The sequence below is a fragment of the Myiozetetes cayanensis genome, unplaced genomic scaffold, assembly GCF_022539395.1.
Source record: "Myiozetetes cayanensis isolate MyiCay16 unplaced genomic scaffold, myiCay2020 scf15, whole genome shotgun sequence".
Classification (NCBI taxonomy): domain Eukaryota; kingdom Metazoa; phylum Chordata; class Aves; order Passeriformes; family Tyrannidae; genus Myiozetetes; species Myiozetetes cayanensis.
The window spans coordinates 8,277,840-8,298,127 of record NW_026087159.1 but is presented as its reverse complement, the minus strand read 5'-3'; positions in this window follow the sequence as shown (position 1 = coordinate 8,298,127).

Genomic DNA, 20,288 nt, shown 5'->3' with positions numbered 1-20,288 from the left:
AAACTATAAGGCAATAAAAGAAAGAAGGATTTATGCAAATAAACTCTGTCCGACCTCATATCACAGCACAGTTCTCCAAGTTTCAGATTCAAAATCTACACACCTTCCTCACACTGGGCACTTATCTCAGCACACCACAAGTAACCATGCAGTGTAGCAGATAAACTTTTATAAGAAGATTATAAAATCTTAACATTTTGTCTTTGTGAAAATAACTGCGAAGTTTGCCACAAAGGTGCAGTGAGCAGAGCATTCCTCTTCCCCATTACCCTGGGACTCATGAGCAGGCAGACTTCTCATTTCCTTAACTCTTCCTACAGCCCCCATTTTCCCTTCATACCCATGCCTACAATTCTTCTTGAGTGGAAAACTAATCAAGACAAGAAAAGGGCAGCTTTTCTTGTCTAAAGAAAGGGATTAGACCAAGCTAATAGCACAACTAGAGAGCGAGATAAACCCAGCCTCTCTGGTATGGAAACGGGAAGGGAAAACGGATAAAGAATGTTTTTCACTTGATCCTTGTCTTTAAGCACATTATTTTGAAAATCTCTTGGAAATGAAAGGAATCTCAGGAATAATGGCAAGAGGTGTAGGAATGCTGGTCTGTACAGCCTGAGACAGCAGCCACACACACAGCACTTCCCATGTGACAGCCGGGATAAGAATCCAGATTCCAAAATATTCAACCTGCAAGTGTAATTCACTCACAAATGAAAGCAGAAGGGGACCAGGACAAGTACTAGAAATTTTCCCCTCCCTCTCCTTTGTCACACCATGCTAATTATGCAATTCAGAGAAGCAAAGGATTTTATGATGTTGTAACAGGAGGGATTTAAAATCCTAATTTTTTTTTTATTCCAATCTCTCTCAGAAGCAGAAAATGAGAAATCAAAAAGCCAAAGTTATTTTAAGAATTCATAAGTTATTGCACTCTACTGCCCAGTACAATGAACTATTCTCAGTTCATGTCAGTTGTTAATAAGACTTTAACATAATATAGCAACTCAGCATGATTAAAAATACACCATAAATGACATTCACCTCTAAAAATAGTTATAAAAAAAATTGGACAAAGTCAATCTGAAAATAGATAGGGGAAAAGGAAGAGCAGCAAAATAGATTAAGTAGGGCAAATCATACTGGATGCCAGGAATGAGTGCATTATTTCAAGTTCATAAACCAGTTTTAAATAAATGTTTAACCAAAGCATTGCAATATCATTAACCCAGTCAGAGCACCCATACTCAATCACTTCTTTGAAACCTTAAATAGCAGAGGTTCCAGCTCTCTTTTTAGGGATCCTCACAACAGGTTCAGTCGTGCAAGACAGTGAGAACTCTGGCATTAAAAATAAAGGCTCTCTGTGTCCATTAAAGATATGAGTAGCCTTGCCCACTGATTTTAGCCTTTCAAGTTCACCAAAAAAACCCCTCCCTGCAGCTTTACTGGGATAACTGAAACCAGCTCTGAACTTGCACCATGAGAGATGATTTCACTGAGAGAAAACCCAAGTCCATTTTTCCTCAAGTCAAGCAGACAGCCAGTTGCTCTCCTGGTCCAGTGCCAGAGCACCCAGCACTTGGAATGTTCACATATAAAGGCACTATTTCACCTCTTCATTGTGACTGCTATCATAGCACATAGAGCTAAATGCAGTGCAAGTATTTCATGTAAAGATTGCTGGGAGAGTGAGGATGGACTGCTCAAGTTTAAATTTAGCTCCTTGCTGACGCAAGAAACTAACACCTTGTTTGAGAGAAATAAGTGTTAAAAAACACTTTTAAGAAATTGATTCCTCTTTTCTCCAAAGCAGAGCTGCTGCAGATTTCACTGATAACAGGTAATAACACTCAGACAGACTACTACAAGATTTTCTCCCAATCCTACCAGCAAATTGCAAACACAAATGAGACAAGTTTTGTTGTTTCATGAGTTTGTTCAGCACCTCCTTCTCGTGGTACTTCTTATCTAATGGCCAGAAAGTGAGTCTGGGATTAACACTATTCTGTTCTAAGATTTCAGAGGAAATACTGGGACATACACTTCAGAAAACATCTGTACAAATTCCAAAACTATTAAGGAAATTAATATCTTTTTTTTAATTACTCTTTGGGATTCATGTACCAAAAGATACACTGAGTGTCTAAATCTATCTGGACTCATCCTGTCTTTAAAAAAAAACCTTATTCAACTTACAGCTGTGAATACTTCCATGAAATGTGTATTGCTTTTATGGCTTCCTTCCTGAAACCAATTCACTTGAATCTCAAGTTTACAGATTTTTTTAGTTTACAGTGATTACAACCATCAAGAACAGGAAAATGTTTCAATGCTAAGTCTGTACAATTTTCTTTCAAAATCCTTAGGTGTCCAAGTCAGAGGGATTTAATTTTCCCAGATGCCAAACAGCCGCTTCCAGGCTTTGGGCCCTGGCTTAGCTCTGCTGGGAGGAGGGAGATGCTGAGGAGAGTTAAAATTCCTCCAGAGTAGATACTTCAGCACACCTTCAGTGATTCCCTTCTACAGGCAACCTCCTCGGATATATAATGAAACTAAAAAACAAAAAAAGCTCAAAGCATTTTGGACAGCTCCTGTGAGAGTCCAACCCTGTAACATTTGCAGTGTGAGACCACATGCCCTCTGAAGAGCCAAGTGAGTATTTCAATAACTTGCCTACCCAGAATATTCAAAATTACTCTTATGTGATACAGCAACACATTTAAGCAGACCTACAGACATCCACTGGCTGTAATTCTGCAACAAAAAGCAACCCAAACAGCACACGCTGTGCCTCCCATATATATTTTAGTCTCCGAAAGAAAGGTTAAGCTTTGGAATGATCTTATTGAGTCTTGTAAATACTACTTTCACCTCAATAGTGTAAAACTCATTTTCTCTTCATTACTGATATGGATCTATTGAGGCTATTGGAGGGATTGAAGTCCAGCCATGTAAACTCAGCAAACAGCATTGGTGCAGATGCTGATCGGTCTGCAAGATCTTGTGGCCTTTGCAGAGTGAAATAGCCTGGACTTGGGTCAGTGAGTGTGTTACTATTTGAGGAACTATCTTAAAGGGCATGTGTCAGTAGAAAATTGAACAGTCTCAAGCTTGGTGTATTTCTTGAATAAAATGACCTAGTTACAGTATTTATAATTTGTGCACTAGGACTTCATCCAAAGCCCGTTCAAAGTCATCAGAAAGGTACTCATTGATCTGAGTAGGTTTCTGGTCAGGTATTAATTAGTATATTAAGTTTGATTTTTCTCCCAGAGCAACAAACAGCAAAAATATGCACCTCTGCCATTGCTCTAATCTTAGCTTAAAAACAGAATTCAACTGCTTCAACATCAGAGGCTGGAAACAGATTTGTTCCTTTCCATGTCTAACATGGCAAATATTTTCATCTTCGCAATTACAAGCTGGCAGAAATTTCACAAAAATGGGGAGGTTAATTAAGATGTTTTCATGCAAAAATTCTTCCTGTTAGATCCTTGAGAAAACATTTTTGGTTTATGTTATGCATCTCAGGGTTTAGACATTAACAACATGGGTAGGTAAGGTGAGTACCGAGGGCATCCAAAGGATTGCATAAAGGTTTGTGGATTAAACAATGCCATGTTACCAGCAACTGCTTAAAGCACTTCACCTTTCAGGAGAGCTCTGATAAGGACACAGTGTTACCAAGCAGGCCAGGTGAGATCAGTCCACCCTCAAGATCACACAAGGCTGGACAGATTTGCTGGCCAACTCACAGTCCAATCAGCATAGCAAGAAAGAACCCAGAAATGGCCTCTCTTCTGCCACAGAAAGTCTCTGCACTCTTGGAGTCAGGTTGTCACGGTGTAGAGAGAAAAGCAGCTTAGTGCAGCAAGCAGAAGAAGACACAAGGAAAAATAAAGGGAAGAAGAAAAATGCCTCCTGCTGTTACCTGTGGAGCAGAAGGCTCATCCACCACCCTTCACCTGCCCCTCTTCCACGTCACCAGACTATGCTGAAAGAAACAATCCCAGCCAGCAGAGTGTCAGAAAAAAACAAATAGAAAAGTCTGTTCAGTGACCAACACTTCACATGATGATTAACTCCTGTAATTACAAACCACCATCCTTAGCAAGAGGGTTGGTTTGGGGTTTTTTTGAAATAAATTACTGGAAGTTCTCATTGCACTTGGTAACAGTCCCCTCATGTGGGTCAAGAAGCCCCAGGAGATGTGGCCATCCTGTCGTGTTTGCCTACACAGGGATGCAGCCCTTGCTCACAGGAGCAGTCATGTGAAAGGAAACCTAATGCATTCTTTCAGATCAATAAAAGCATAATTTAAGAAGAATTCAGAGTTCAAGACTGATTAAGTTCAAGTGGTTGATATGAAAGACAAAACCAACATGAGGTAAAAAAAAAATATATGAGTGTATATTTTCCCCCACTTTTATTTCATCACTTTCTTATCCTATGGGACATTTTAGGACTATCTGCACAAAAAGGAAACGTTCCCCTCAAAAGTTATTTGCATTTTCAGCAATATAAATATATCTATGAGCAAAAGCATATTATTTGTACCTCTAACCAAAGGATACAACTGATGCAGCTATAAGAGAAAAAGTGAGATCCTGGCTATCAGCACTGTCACTTGGAGAGTTTCAGATCCACCCCCATCCCCCAGCAGAAGAGTAGAAAGAAGTTTCTGTTTATTTTTTTTAATGCAGGCTTACATGCCCCCTGGCTATTGGAATACAAACACAAAAGCAGATGCAGTGTTAATTTAATTCTGCAGCAAGTTTTCAGTGATGCAGGAGCAGCATCAAAGACAGTCTAAGAATATCAAATTAAAGCCATCCATCATTCTTCTCGCACCACATTGTCCAAATGGCTTAACCAATAGCAATGAGGACTTAACTGTCACCAGCAAGTGGAAACACTGGTACCGTAGGCCTAAAATTAGACTAGATTTGAGTAAATTGAATGATTATTAGAGGGGGACGTTAACACAAGCTTCAGTCCAGCAAATTTAAAGCCTGTAATCAATCTTCACCAGGTAATCAACACCCATTTGTCACTGAAAATATTGATGCTTTGTTAGATTACAGGAGAATACCAAAGAGCTCCTAACTTCATTAACATGAAAGTGCTAAGCAGACTGAGTCTAATCCAGGATAGAAGCCACTCCGGCTACATACTGGGTCTGTCACTTGATCTGCATCGGCTTCCCCATTGCCACCCACTGCACCTTTCAGGCCAGGAGAGGCAGAGGGGTGGGGGCTGAAGGAGTGAGAGTGACCTCCCTGCCTTTATCTCAACCTACGAGCTTTCTCCTCTGATTTTGTCCCACACCTTGCTGGGGTGGGGTCGGGGGGCAGGTGTGACAGAGCAGCTGGGGGGTGTCTGACAGCCGTGCAAAGTCAGTCAATCACCACAGTCTTGTAAAAATCCCACACCTATTGCCTGAGGAGGAAGAATCTGAAAGCAAGAGACAACTATGAGGGAGGGAAGCACATGTTCTGAGTGTCCTCCATCATCCAGAGAGGGACTTCAGATCGATTTCAAAAGCTTTGATAAAATGAAACTACAAGTGCAGGAATAATGCAAAACCACTGATACAACTAGCATGTTTGAAAAACAAAACACCAATACACACAACAAGCACAAATTCAGGCTGAATTCTTTAGCCTTTGTCACTAGGAAAAAAAAAAAAAAAAAGAAAAAAGTTGTGGCACCATGTATTTATCAAGCACTAAAGTAGCAATATAGTGCACCTAACCAGTGCAAAGTAAACAGCAATCACAATTTAAAGTTCAATTTACATTTCACTTCTCTTTAGAGTCGGTTGAGCTACACCACTGCACAAATCATAATTGTCACAGTGGCTGCAAGAGTACCATTTCATCAGATAAGCCTACCATCTTCAAAAGAAAGAAGAGGAATTACAAAAAATCAATTTTCTACTCGTTACAGAGAGCGTAAGGATCACTAAAGACCGCTCTGACTGCCATAGTGCTTTTGGTAATTTATACAACAATTTCTCTGTTTGTCACGCTGGACTGTCACATATAAGGCAGCGTGCAAATGAAGAACATAAAAATAATTCAAGCAACGCTTCTGAGAACAAAACTGTTGAGGAAAAATAAACCACTAATATTTCTTGGAAAGAAATGTGAAAATGCAGACCAAAAAAAAAACCTCCATAGGTGGTTGCTAGAGAAACAGCCAGAGTGTATCACAGTATCATCCACAGTTATTCATACAGATCACTTAACTGAGACAGCAAATTAAATAGGCCCCCTTTTCCCCAAGAGAACAAAAATGATACATTGCAGTAAAACAAAATCTTTGTGTACTGCCAACAATACATTAGTTCCTCTTTTAAATGAGAAAACAATTATAGACTTGGCTGAGAAGTAAACTTTTTCCCCCTCTGTGGTTCCTAATACTTCAAATCCTGGAAACGTTTATATGATTTTCATAAATGTTTGTCAGTAGACAGCTGAAAAACAGTAAAGATCTTTTAGAAATATTTGAAACATAAAAGTACAGCTAAATCAAATTATTTAAACTTTCGAAAATATCATAGTTACAAGAGGTAATTTCAACATTATTTCTCAGAGACATCCCTCTAACTGCAAATAAACAAAAATCGGTATAAACAGTTGCTTCAAACTACTTTATTCATATTCTTGATGGTGTAATGAACTGTGGTACAGATAAATCAACAATTTGGAAGATGGGAAACATTTTCAGTCATTTTTCCTCATCTACAGAAAGAATTTCACTGTTAGAAAACATACTTCACATCCCTCAAAATATGATCCTGCCCCTTACTTTTCATGTGGTTGATCCTTTCCCCAAGAAAATGGTCAGCTACTTCATGATAATACTTAGCATTCAGTGGAAATAAGATTTGTGCCCAATACAAATGTAATATTGGCCTTTGTGGTCAGTACTCATAATATCATTAGCAATTAACCCATAAAAAGCTTCAGGCTTTTCAGTGTCACATTAAAGCCAGGTCACAGTCTGACACAGGACATGACAGAAGCCCTAGTGACAGTCTGACATATTTATGCAGTACAAGACACTAGAGACCTTTTTTTTTTCTTATCCTCTCTCTCCCTTCATCCAAAGATTCCAGTACTCTGCAAGGCTCAGATCTCAACAGAAGAGAGGGGAAACCCCTTTCCTTAGCACTGACATCCCAACATAATTTAAATGGATAAACCCCTGCAGTAGGCAGAATCAGCAAGCTCTTAGAGCTACTTTGAGCATGTATGTTTAACTGGACATCAGGGAATTCCTTTGGCACAGACCTTGGCTGGGGCTCAAACTGTATTAACAGCCTCTGGCTGTACCAAATTACAGCATCCCCTCTCAGGAGCTCGGCTGTCACTCACCCTGCTCCATGAGGGGATGGATGGCAGGGAGCAGATGAGAACAGCAGTACAGGTATTCCATCTCCCTGCAGTAACATATTTTTCCTCAAGGACTCCCTTGTTGCTTTTCCCTTGGCCCTCAGGCTCTGTGCTCACTTTTTCAGGTTCTCATCCTGGTTTGCCAGGCCAGCAGTGCTTTACCAGGAAGAGCCAGATATACACAAAACCAGATCTGTCCCCTGGTTCTCTGAGCAGGCTGATACTGAGAAGGGCAGGGGTAAAGGAGGTTCAGAGCTTCACAGAGGAGGAGATAAGAGACCAGGATGCAAAGAACAAAAACCAACTCACTACGGAAATTTTATCACCTGTTAATCATCCCTCCGAGATGTAACAAAGCAGAAAGTGTAGCCATATTCCTTTAATGTCTTCAAAATGTGATTATCTGTGGGAAACACCATTACCTGAAATTGCTTAATATATTTTTTATTTCCTGAGATTCCAGAGAAAGTAATGATAATGCATTTGTACTAACAGGGAAAAAACAAAAAAATGGTTGGGAGGACCAAAAAGATACACCCAACAACAGCTGGCAATGAAGTGCACAGTTCTGAAAGCAAATCCTATATTGAACACACCTCACTGTGTGGGAGCATTAATTATTTTCAAAGGTGAAGCGATTTCTGTTTATGCACAGCAAGACCTTTTTCCCCAAGACTAGACAGTAGGTGATACCTGATACAGGAATTTGAAAGATTTGCTCAGAACTATGATCTCTGGCTCTGGGGATTAGCTCGTTCTATCCACTGGTGCAGCCAGGTGATTCTGCTGTTAGGAAAGGGTATAAATGCCACTTGTGCTGAGGATTTACATGTTCATCTGAGTGAAGTTAGTGTCTGGTTTCTCTGTTCTTCTGTTTATAATATTCTTGTCAGATTTAGCACCAATGACCAACACAAAAATAACTTACTAAAGATTTCATTTAAAAAACCCCAGTGATATACAGTAACTCCCATGAGCAAAATAAAGTTATAACTGCAAGAGAGAAAAGCAGAACATTGACTGACCCAGTGTTACCCTTCCTTACAACCACTAGTCAGTGACTCAGAACAAAATCACCGAAAATGTATGTTATCTGTTCAGAGGAGCAGATTGCACAAAGAAAATCTTCCTTGAGATAGCCCACCCTTCCAGTTAGTGAGAGATTGAGAGATGCCAACCAATTCTGAGCTTCCTGGTTTCTCCACACAACCTGCAGGACCCCTGGTCTCTGTGAAGAGGGAACCTGCAGTGCACAGCTTAAAAGGGAGCTCCAGTACGCTCCCTCCTAAGTCCCAAAATTTGATGATACAGAAACCATGACCCCCAACTCACAAGTGGCAGGCACCAGGTGTGGTTCTCATGTACTGCTGACAACTGTGCACCTTCACCTCCCACCAGAATAACACTCTGCTCCAGCATCCAGTTGTCAAATATTATCAGCTTCCATCATGTTCCTTCACAAGAGAAGTTAACAGGTAAACAAAGTTTATCCCTCATAAATGAAGCCTTCTGCACTGTGAACTCAGAGACATCTGCCCCAGACCAAGTGCCAGCAGATGCAAGAAAGTAATTTTTCTTCATCTTGTTGCCTGAGTGTTTGGAGCAGCACAGAGCAGTAACCTCTTTTACTAATCGCCTATTAAGGGTTCTCCATTACATTTAAAAAGAAGAAAAAAAAAAGGGTTTTAAATTCTTTAACCCATTATAATCCCAGCAGGAGAAATTTGAAAGCTAATAAGAGAAGTTATTTCAAAAGGCCCATGAAGAGCTGTCCCTGCATGGTTCCTGGAGAAGTCTGCTCTTTTCATAAATCAAACTCCAACAAACATCTGACAGCAAACGTTGGCTATGACAGAGACCATTTGGAGCCACCTTCTGAACAAAAAATAAATCTGTGAAGAAGGTTCTGAAACACCACACACGTACACACTTGAAACTCTTTGCACCATTGCCTTTGGAAGGTGACTTGTGCACATTTTTAGACTCTGGGGAGCCCCAAAAGAAAGGATATAAGCAGAAGGGCTGAGGCTGCAGCCAGAAATTGAGCAGTTGCTGAGAATGTTTTGAGGAGGCTGCTCAGCACAGCTCCATCTCAGCTCTGTTCCATTCCTGCCACCACCTCCCCAGCCACCTCCCCTGCTGCAGGAGGGTGCAGAGAGGTTTTGCTGCAGAATCCTGGGAGAAAGGCTTCTTCAGTCAAGTCGAGGATTTCTGGTTACCTACTAAAAGAGATGTCACTGCATTTCAGGAGACAGATTCCTACTGATTCACAGTATACCAGCCTTCTCTGCCGTCACTACAAGCACACCATTAATTTTGCCAGTGCTGCTGTTTGTCTTGCACAACTCAAAGAGGTTTCTGATTTTATTGCTCATGGGGCAGGCAGCGACATTTTAAGGGCAGCATCTCTGCTCTACTATTTCTTTTCTGGCCACCCAGTTTTGAAGGCTGCTTCTATCAAAGAAGACCCTTCCTTACCTGCTGCAAATTTCTTGACTGTAGCAGGACTAACTAAAATTCAGCCAAGAAAATGTCTGCTGTGAGAATTATGGGACAGGGTTTGGGAAAAGTATGACTGGGCCTAAAGGGCCTCACCTGGAGGATCCATAAATGCAGTTCAGCAGTAGCTTCACCTTTATGTATGATAAGCAGAAAGCTGATCTTTGCCAGCCTGTCTGTTCATATATTCAAGAAATCAGACTGTTTTCCAGAAAGGGCAAATCTGTGTTCTACAGCTATGATAATTTATCACAGTTGGGATTTCGAACGGGCCAGAATGAGACAGCCAAAGCAGGAGTCTCTGCTTTCAAGGAGGCAACGCTATGAACTCCACTATGCTTCAGACACACCAGAGTTTCTGTAGAAAACCTGCTCCTACATCTTCAGAATCCAATCAGTTCAGCTACAAACCAAACTCACTACAGAAGTCCTCCTCTTTCTCTCTCACGTCTTTATCCTTCTCCAAGCTGACGTCACCACAGCCGTACACAAAATGGATTGTTAATGGACAGAACAATGAGCAGGAATGCAGAGCTCAAGAACCTTTTGTTTTTCACCTCAATATGAATTATGAAGCCTTCTTACCTGGGCTTGTACTTGACTCCAGACAATGGAGAAGAGCCATGAAGAAGGCTTCTGCACAAATGGAGAATGACACAGTGCTTTATAACAGCACGGTCTGGAGATCTCTTATCACCAACCACTCAGCAATACTAAAAAATAATTCACTGACTTGCCCCCCACAGATAACCCACAGCAAAGTAAAAAGAGCAACTTCAGAGCACCAAACTGGGCATTTACACTGATGAGGAAGAATGTGCATAAATACCCAACTTCTGTTAGCAATTGTGACAAAATGTGACATATTCTGTATTTTCATGTCCTTGACGCATGTGAGAACATCCTGTCAAACTGCTGATTCCTCCAACAGTGTCCAGAACGAGACCTTACAGATGGCATTGCAACTTTTTTTTCCCCTCCATTATATGTTTAACAAACATTATTTGGAAACATGTTAGCAGGACTGTCAGCTGCACTATCAACATGCCATCTTTGAGTCCATGCAGTCACTGTCATTTCTGCAGGCTGAAAACCTGGCATTTGTATTGCCAGGGTTGGTAGTTCTGTGCATTAGTAAGATTCCTTGTCTTCCCGTTATAAGAGCCCGTTTTCTTTCTCCCCCCCAGGGTTAGCCAATGTACACAATACTGAATATCTTTGTAACAGATCTTGTCCTCTTGTTCATTTGAATTACACACAAACTTCAGCCAACATAATTCATCTGCACAGCAAAGAAAGCACATGCAGACATTCCTCTGTGACCTTCTGTCAGAGCTTTGAGATTTGTCAACATAGTTTTCTCTGCCATGAGCTCTCCTAAAATGATCCAAAGTCAGATTTTTATTACAATAAAGTTGGAATACTTCACTAAAATAGAAGAAAATCTCAAAAAAGACAACAGAAAAGAAAATGGAAACACGTTGTGTGCTCCATTCTCCCATTCACCACATCAGGACAGTATCATCAACTTCTTAACAATGTTTTTTTTTCCAAGCACTAGAGAGGGTAAACATGTGGAATTCAATAAGCATGCAATAAGGAGAGATATTCCCTATATTACCTTCATGAAAGACAATCCAAGTTGGTCAGACTGAGCTTTGAACCATAAACAGAACGCTTTCAACAAAGCCCTCAATTTTAGTCTTTAAAATACTGCATCACCTCATTGTGCTGAGTGTGCTCCACCTTTTCCTGTATGTGACCATGACATGCACAGAACTGACACCTGTGCCTGCACTGGAGAGTAGTAGAGGGGTCCATCTAAATTAGAGTCAAGAGAACACGAAAAGAAAGGACACTCATAACTAAGACAACTGGATGGTGCTACCAGAATGAGACCGGCAGACATCGGTACTCTGTTTGCAGAAACTACTCTTAAACAGTCCAAGTGCAGTATTGCCACTATACTTTCAGATGCTAAAGATCTTAAATAAAGCACCACAAGCTGGCAAAAGACTTCTGACCTTTTCTCTTTTGCTTCAGCTTCCCCGAGTTGCTGTCACTGCCTCGTCTCAAAGGCTTGTTGTGAAGATAAAGTCATCATTAGCGCTTGTGAAGCTCCCAGACACTGCAGTGGCAACTGTTGTTAAAAAACCCGTGAGGAGATTTAGATTTTCTTTTCAGAGCAGAGTTTCAATAGTGTGCCATAAATAAAGCATGGGACCACACGCTGAACAATGGGGAAAACATAATACTGAATAGCTGCTCATTTAGTGAGTGCTATTCATCCTGCTCACTGAATAAGGCAGGAGGAGAAAAGGTAGTATATGATCATGTAATTAAAGACTGTATCATAATGCATGCACACACGGGGCCTGAATCAGGGTTGCACTGACAACCTTATGTTTGATTGCTTAATTTTGCAACCTTAATGATGTCCCTTTAACGTAGTTTAACATTACATTTGAATTCTTTCTCTAAAAACTGCATTAGGCAGCATTTGTCAGTAAATGCAAGTAACCCAATGCATTATGTATATTTGGTTCCCTCCAGGTCTTTGGGTATAATGAGAATGGTTGCCAAATAACATATTTAACAAGATTTTCCAGGAGTTTGTCTGCAAAGTATTCTCCTGTTTAAATCCTTTCAGTGGATTCGTTGAAATGTCTCCAACACAAAGCTATGAAGTGAAACAGCACTTCTATCATAATTATGCAATGAAATTTTAGCCAGAAGCCTTTGCTTTGCCTCTCTGTAGAAACAAGAAAATTTCCTCTCTATCCTAGTAGGACTAACTTGATAAAATGGCAAAGAGAATTACTGGCAGCCCTTTAACGGGACAGTGAAGACACTGCTGATTGTGAAAATAGAGTTGGTCTGAAGCCATGTCTCTTAAATATGAATAAGTGAAAATATTGGCATTGACAATGTGACTTAGTGAAATATTTCCTATACCAGCATTCCTGTACTTTCCTGTAGGCTAACACTTGGACAACAACAGCACCCAGTATGGCAGAGCTGTTCCACCTCTCACTTGCATTTGCACCATTTCAGATGGGCTTGAATATTCCTGTCATGCCCATACAGTCATGGGAACCCAAAGTCCTACATAATATTAAGACTTCAGCTTTGGTTTTGAAATCCCATTCTAAACATGCATGGGATTTCATTAATTTGAAGTGGGAAGTGAAATCACTCCCAGCTAGCCAAATTCACTGTATTTTGTTCTGGCAATGCCAGGAATTACTGTGCTCAGTCAACCCCTTTAGCTTGTGGCTTCAGTGAAGAAATGACTGTGAGCCCAAAATGAAAGACTGCAGGCCTCACATAAAGGTAACTCCAGACAAACTGCAAAAGCAATTATTCATCCTACCAAGGAATAGGTAGGAGTTCAAGAAGCATGATTTGCCTTTTTTATTTGTTTGGTTTTGTGTTGTTTTTACTTGGACCACCCTTGTAAGGCACCTTCCTTTGGTCAGGAGACAGCACGATTTGCTAAAGGGAGAGCACAGACAGGGTACCCCAAAGGGAAATGCACACCATGCTCTCCCATGCAGAACACACTTTTGCCTCTTTTTGGCCTTTCACCCTGTCCCCACCCCTCCAGAATACAAGATTCTGGTATTTACAGCAACACTGCTTCCTACTGGCTGTAGACCAGCCACACAAACAGCATGAAAACCCTTGGACTTCTCTTTTGAGAGCCAGCTACAAGTTTTTGGCATCCCACCTCCTTCCCAGGCAGCCCCTCTTATTTTTCAGCTGTTCTAGCACATCTCTTAGTTGATTTTTTCTCCCGATTAGGTTATAGCTTTTATCACAGAATTCACAGATCATTAATCCTTGAGAAAGTGGTAATTGTATCTTTTCTCTCTTTTTTAATTTATTTTATATTTATTACAAGATAGCAAGGAAGATCCTTGTTTTAGAGGATTAAGTCCCAGTGGAGTCATTAGGACAGCCTTCCAAATTATTTTGGTTGGCTGGGAAAGTGCTTTGGTTTACACTTTTGATTAAAAAAAAAAAAAAAAAGACACTCTAGACAAAACCAAAAACCTGGATGAATGCTAGTCAGTAGATATTTTATCAGGGGCTGCTCAGTAAGTGACATAAATAAAACAGTTGCTGACAGAAGAGGCAGACACACATATGTACAGACCAACCCTTCCAAAAATCCATCTGCCCTGCCTTGTGGATTCTATTGAATATCAATAACTTTTATAGTTTATTATGTAGCACATTGTCCAAAAAATATGCAAACAGTCACTATCTGATAGCCCCCAAAGACTGGATGATGTTTAGGTGTCGACTGCATTCAGAGCAGGTTTTTAACCACAGATTTGAAAAATACTAACAAATTCTTGCAAAGCAGAGTTGTAGGTACCTCAGGTAGGTACTGACCAGCAGGGGTAAAGCAGAAGCCATTTGAGCTCCAGACTCAGACCAGGCCCTTCTCATCCCACATACCCTACAGACTGAGCACATGGTTTCTAGCCAAGACAGGTGACAATCCTGGGGGGACATCTTTGCTGCCTTAGTGAGAAACACAGTGCATTAGCTCCCTGCAGTGCCACCTTACACTTCCACTGCTCTCTGAGGAGATTCTACAGCACCAGGCAGATGCCCCACAGCCTAAGTACAACTAACTAAAGGTGAGACATCAGAGAAGCAAAGGGCACCACCTGCTCACTGCTGTGCATCTCTACAGTGCCACAGGTACACGCATGGCATGTGACATGCGGCTTCTCACAGCTCAGATCGCCGCTGCAGTCACTCCCACAGTCCCATCAGCAGATAAGGCTCCCCCAAGCCAGCAGCTCCACAGGGGACTAGTGGAGGAGAGCAGCAACTCCAAGCAGACAGAGAGAATATTTCATGCACGAGGGACAATTCAGAAGCAGCAAGGGAAAGCCAGGGTCTTCAGACTATGAGTGCTGCTGAAAGGGGTGGGACAGCAATCACACCTTGTCAGGTGTCAGATAACTAAATAGCTCACAGCTGATGTGGTGAGCAAGGACAGACCTAAGCAATGCGAGGTGCAGGAGACTTAAGTTAGTTATGACCAAGCATAGATGTAGAACTTCATCCAAAATGTGAAGACTTCCCCGTTGCACAGTGGAGGAACATCACAGCACACAGGGGCACTGGTCAGTGTTAAGGCTACCAAGAGTTAATCATAGGAAAGTTGTCATTTGACGACTGCATGGGAGAGGATGTTAAAACATCCTCAGTAATTCAGCTATGAGGGGTTGCAGGTGCCCTCCTCCTCACCCCAGCACATGAGCTGTTCCTCTGTGCAGACTGGCTGTGAGGAAAGAGCTGCAAAGCTGCAGTGGAGATGGAGCAAGTGCTTTCTAACATGCAGCTCCAAGGTTGTGGCTGCTGCAGGCAAGCTGGTGTTTTGAGGGCTGCTGACTACATGCCAGTGCACAACAGGCACTTCAATTCCTCCTCCTCTTTATTTGTGGCTTGCATTGTCTGTCATTCAATCCTGAATGGTCAACAATAAAGTGTTGCTTACAATTACTGCTTCCAGAATGACTGCATTTAATGCTTTCCTGACACCCTGCTAGAGAGATATGTGTTATTATTATTATTATTTTCAAATCAATGCTTAAATGAATAATTTGTATGCACCAGTGAGCTTTACTTGAAATCTAGAGACATGTCTAAAAATAAATGTTGTGCCAATGGGTAAATTCTGGCAAGTCACTGAATCAAGGGGAGCGTGACAGGGGCGATTGGAAGATGGAAATAATTAAGCTGGGTTTTTTGCCCTATTCATCAGGAAAAAGAAACATTTTGCCTAACGGATGAAAATTTGAAGTGTTCTATAAGAGACACCTTTTGTTTTCCTCAATAATGAACCCATTGCAACACCCAAACCAACCCCCTACAAAAACAAATGCATGACTTCTATGCATTTTTTGTTCACATGTAGCTGTTTGGGGTTTTTTTCAAGCAGTTTTCAGAGAGTCTGAAATGTAAAAAAGTGTCTTGACGTTCCCCGAGGAAATTTGCACAGCAGATGGTAAGATATTGTGGTCTCAGAGGTTTGATTAGAAGAGCTGGTGATATCTGGTGGGTTGAGTGCAGGAGTGAGAACCAGGAGCTTTCAAATCTTAATCCCCCTTCACCACTTGCTCCCTGCCCAGCCTGTGGCAGGTTGGGTGGTGTTCTCACTCTGCATTGCTGCAGAATGCAAGCATGGGTGATTCTCACAGCGTTGCTTAGAAGGATTAAGCTAAGGTGTTAGTTTGCTTAGAAGATCTTAAATGCGAGCCATAAACGAAACATTATTGTTATAGCAAATCAAAATCTGCAATGCTCTACAACCCAAAATAGTAGTTTTGGAAAAGTATGGTTCTAACACCTTCACTCCAGGCAGATCATCCAGAAAATAGCTGGTAATCAACTTGAACACAACATACTGAGACAAATTCAGTATGATTTTTTTCATGTGGCGCTTCTACAACTCTGCTGTTTTAAGGATTAAGTTTATAAACAGAATTCTGAACAAAACAGTAAATAGCAAAAAAAAACCAAAACAACACAACAAACAAACAAAAAACCCCAAGCAAACCCCCAAGAAAAACCCCCAAACTGTAAACAAACAAAGCAAAGACATCATTGGAAAGCAGCATGTCATCATGGGAAGGCCTTTGTTCTCTTAAGGGCTCATAAAATATCTTGAAAAGCTCTCCTGTTGGACTGGTCAGTACCACAGCTCCAAAATAGCCACTAAACACTGAGGCAAATAACATCAAAATAAGTTGCATAGAGCACAGCAGTCAACTGCTACAGCCTAAAACCACTAAATACAACTAGTTAAAGCCTAGGAATTGCATTTTCAAAAAGAACACACACCCCAAAAATTCATACACACACCACAAAGCCTCAACATTTGTTAGGGGAATGAGGGGAGAGTACGTGGGAGAGAGAAAAAACACCCTGCAAAATAAAAAGTTCTGCCAGTTTTCACAGGATTAAAGGTTCCTCCCACATCCATTCAGTAGTAGTTGGTTGCAGGTTTTACATTCCTTGTTGGCTCACTGTCTGCCCCATCATCACTGAGACCTCCTACACGTTCCTCCAACGCATGGCAGCAAAGTCAGACAGAAATAATGATGGCCATCCACAATGCTCACCTGCCCATACTGCCTGGGCTTAGTGGGACAAAGGATACAAGGCACAACAAGTACAACTTATACAGGGAAATGCAGACGTGCGAGGTTCACATTTATGTTAGCCAAGAGTATTTATTTACTCCTGCTTTAATTAAAATTAAATTTCTGACGCAGAAAATATTCAGTGCCTTCTTCCAGGAAAAAGAAAACAGATGGAAAGACACTAATGAGCTCAGGGGCAGCAATTTCTTCATTTATACACCCAAAGACACATAGAATTCAAAGAACAGGAGTTCCACGTTTAGAGTGGAACACAGGACTTCACATTTAAAGACTGCATAAACATTAAATCAGTCAAATCCCTAAAACTGAGTGGCTGTAGCTGTAGTAATGGTCATGCAGTGCTGTGCCCAAACCACAGATGTACTGCAGACACCTCCTGAAAGGCCTTCATGCAGCACTCTGTGCACATGGCTGCTTGTTGCCTGCCCTTAGAAACCCAGACATATTGTGCTTCACTGCAAATTTGCCTGCTGTGTTTGTAGTTATTTAAGCTGTTTCAAAATAATTTCCCATTGGGGAATGAAAAAAAAAAAAAAAAAACAACCTGAAAAATCAACTCCCAGTGCTGTATTTGTTGGGCCTATGAAAATGTGCAGCCTCCCCCTGAACCAAGCACTGAATTCAGATGCTGCTTTGACCTTATATCTCTTATGTACAATCGTACGTGAACTATGCTATTATTTCCAAGTACCTTATCTTCTGTTCTGGGCTATATCTGTGTCCACAGAGAGGAGCTGCATTTTGATTTTAAATTTTGGAGCAAAAGGTCAACCTGCATCAGCAAGAGAGAATTAGAAGAGAACTGAGACTGAATGGGATCCCATTTCTTTAGAAAGTAAATACACAGCTCTACAGGAACTGCCTTTTAATTTCATTTGTCTAAAGCAATAGCATCAAATCCAAGTCTGTTTTTCCACAATGAAATCATTTCAGTGATGCATTTTCTCCTGCTTAGAATAATGTCTCATACTTCTTTATTCCATCTTAAAGATTAATTCAGAGAAATCAAGGGCACTTCTCTCGTCTGCTGCAGGCAGTCATGTGGTTAAGGTTTGTTTCACATTATCCTGCTGCTTAGTGAGGATCTACATCACCTTCAGTCAGAAAGAATAATGTTGTGTTTGCTCAGATTCTTAAGAAGAAAATAATTCAAATAACTACAGTTACTTAGATAAAACTCCTCTAGTGGAGGAAAATTCCTTCCCCCGGGAGTTTCAGGATCCCAGGAACTATTTCTGATATTCTCAACTGTAGTGTGAGACTTTCACTAATTTCACAGAAAGTAATTGTGGGCTTAGATGGAACCAACAGTTTTCATAACAGAGCTCGGAGCTGAAAAAATTACATGTGTTCTGGATGTATCTGAGCACCCATTTACACCGCAGAAAACCAAAAGCAAAACCTTTCATCAGAGCAGCCCTAGATATTGCAAGGGATGGAGTTCCTGCTCTAGTACTGCACATCTACAGTCACAGGTTTGCTCTCCTATAGAAATAACTTGCAGTTCCCCTGCCTTTTCTAACAGCCTATCCTATTCATGTTTTCTTCAACTATTTCAGTGCAGAAACATATGAGTGTTTCAATTAAATCCACTCACAGCCCATACTGGATACCAAATGGTTAATTTTCTGGTGATTGGAAAGCATTTTGTCTTTCCCACTGACAGCAATAAAGGCTTACAACCAGATATCCTCAGGTATGTCACTACCTTTAGGAATGCCATTCCTTTTATTATTTTTTATAGATAGCCATTTCTATACATGTAAAATCACTTTAGTGATGAAAATACTTCTCCAAGAAATTTCCTGCTGGAAAGTTAATGACAAACAGAAACCATATATACAGTCACAAGTGCAAGGATTTGCTCAGAAAGACAGTTCCATGCCCTTAATTCAAGCAAATGTCTGGCCACTAGCCCAGTATGTCTGTTTGGGGCCAGTAAGATCCCTGCCCTACTGAGCAACTCCTCGAGAAGGTGAAGTTCATTGAGTTCCACCATCACACACTGGACTGAGGTTTTCTCAGGACTCAAGAATCATTAACAATCATTAAAATCTTTCTTAAGGAAGAGCTTAACTAACAAAGTGGTAAAATCCCTCCCCCCATTTGCCCAGCCCTTGTTCTTGCCTGGCTCAATGCCCTGACTGCAAGGGTCGGAGAAGGAGGCTGCAGTTACCGAGGAGAGAATTATTTTTAACAGTTCCATCCCTTTCATTTCCAAGGATACATTGCTTCCTATTACTTGACAGACATTTCCTAGCATAATTTATGAGAGCAATTGGGGGTAAAATGGAGTGTTGCTTTTCTACACCAAAATAATAACAGTAATCTAGGCCACTTCCAGACAGTCTGATGTAAGAGGCGGGTGGAGCATGAAAGTCTGCGGCACTGGAAATGGAGGCATCAATTCTTCTCTGATATAAACTCTTCAGCTGCATCTTAGACAAGCCTGAAAATGTCATATAAAAGCTAATGCAGATAATCTCAAAGAAAGATCCATAAGAACCCTAGAAACTTATGTTGAATTGAGTTCTGGGGCAATTTACTGCATTTCCTTACGCTGCAAACAACCAACAGAAATATGCATCAAAGATTGGGCACTAATTTGCACTTTACCTCTGCTTCAACTTGATGACAAGCAGCAACCCCAGTTACTACTGCAAAAACATGCTTAAAGAAGTAACTCAACATGACCAAAAGGTCTGTGCCTCATAAATCTTGAACTGTTGTTTTTGACCTAACTTACTGCCCAGCTCCACACATCTTTTCATACCCTCGGAAGACTTATTTGGACTGGTTTTATTTTGAAACCTGGATTCTTAAACCAAATCAAAATTTGGTATAATGAACTTCACTATGAGAACATGACATTGCACCCAGGTTTTGAACCCAGCCTTGATCCCAGCAGAATTTAATCAGCTTCACTGTCAAGCACAGGTTTCAGAAATCAAACTGATTGAGCCTCTAAGGGATTGACTTAAAAGGAAAGTATGCAGCCCTTTTTATTTTAGTATGGCCCCAGGACCATGGGCTGTAATTGCAGCAACACAATATCAGTATCAAAGATTTCAAGACTCTCTTACAAACTAAATTAATGGTCACCCAGAAAGGTGTCAAGTTAAATTTAACTTTGAAAGATACATTGCAGAGAAGCTCATAAAAGTAGCTGGGAATCATGTACAAAGAGGCACTTCCAATT